Source organism: Mastomys coucha, unplaced genomic scaffold, assembly GCF_008632895.1.
Source record: "Mastomys coucha isolate ucsf_1 unplaced genomic scaffold, UCSF_Mcou_1 pScaffold9, whole genome shotgun sequence".
Lineage (NCBI taxonomy): Eukaryota > Metazoa > Chordata > Mammalia > Rodentia > Muridae > Mastomys > Mastomys coucha.
Window position 1 is genome coordinate 66,077,117 of NW_022196915.1, and position 1,658 is coordinate 66,078,774.

Below are 1,658 nucleotides of genomic sequence, written 5' to 3' on the forward strand. Positions count from 1 at the left end.
ATAAAATGAATTTGTATTTAAACAAAAATTTAAATTTTGGAATCCTCTAAACATTTTTGTATCTTTAATTGTTATTATTAAATCATGTAAAAGTTCTCAATATTTCTGTTTTCAAGCAAATGTTTCTTGTTTGTAATTCTTTTGCTTTTTGACACAAGGCCTCCCTAGACACACTTTGCTGTCCTGGAACTAGTGGCTATCCTGCCTCATAGACTCCTGAGTAAAGGCACATGCGACCAACCATACCTGGCAAGGTTCTTACACTGTGTGCACATCCATGTGCATGCCTGTGGGGAGCACAGTACAACATTTGGGAGTTGGTTCTTTTCTTCTACCATGGGTTTCAAGGGTCAAGTTCAGACTTTCAGGCCTGCATTGTTTTTGTTACCCTGAGCATCACAGCCCTGGTAATTTACTGCTGAAAGAACACACACACTCTGAAATGCATTTCTGTGTAAATGAGACTGTCGTAGAAAGCCAAAGAGAAAATAAACTTGTGGTGTAGAGGCTGTGGGTCTAAGTCAGCTTTTAACTGTCTGAGTCCACATGCAGGAACACAAGTAGAGATGAGAGCAGAGCACTGCCTGTGGGTCTGAGGTGGGTCCTACGGGCCCTCTGCTGCTGCTTCCAACACTTCCTGGGTCCTAGGGATCCAGACTTACGTCATGGGGCTTACATAGTAAGTGATTATTTTCACCAAGCCCTCACCCCAGCCCTAAAACAGGCTTTCTTATTAATTGCTAAACTTGGAAAAAGAAAAATTCAAGAAAACAAAAATCTCACTAACATGGTATCCCCCTACTCTCTTAGTGGTAAACTTAGTCATTTTCAACATATTCGTACCCATTTGTGTGTGCATGTGTATGTGCATGTTCATGTGTGTTGAGACAGGGTCTCACTCACTGTGTACCTCTGAGTGGCTTTGAATTCAGAGGATCCACTTGCTTTTGCCTCCCAAGTGTTGAGATGTAAGGCATGTGTCAGGACTGACACAACCTTTAAAGCATCATTGGCTATGCATGTGTGTGAGTTTCTATTGCCGTGGAGAGACAGCATGATCATGGTACTCTTAAAAAAGAAAACACTTAACTGGGGTTACTTACATTGTCAGAGGATTAGTCTATTATCCTCATGGTAGAGAACATGGCAACATCCAGGCAGACATAGTAGCTGAGAGTTCTGCATCCAGATCGGAAGGCAGCAGGAAGGGACACTGGCCCTGGCTTTGGCCCTTAAAATCTCAAAACCCATCCCCAAGGACACACTTCCTCCAACAAGGCCTCACCTCCCAATCTCTTAATTTTTTTGTTTTGTTTTTTAAATTGTGCCACTCCCTGGTGACCAAGCATTCAAATTTATGAGACTATGGGCCAATTCTCATTCAAACCACCACCTGTTTGTCTGCATGTATGTGTGTGTATGTATGTATGTCCTGGTTGGTTTTGTGTCAACTTGACACAAGCTGGAGTCATCACGGAGAAAGGAGCCTCAGTTGAGGAAATGCCTTCATGAGATCCAGTGGTAGGTCATTTTCTCAATTCGTGATCAAATGGGGAGGGCCCAGCCTACTGTGGTTGGTGCCATCCCTGAGCTGGTGGTCCTGCATTCTATAAGGCGGCAAGCTGAGCAAGCTGTGGGTGGTGCCATCCCTGGGCTGG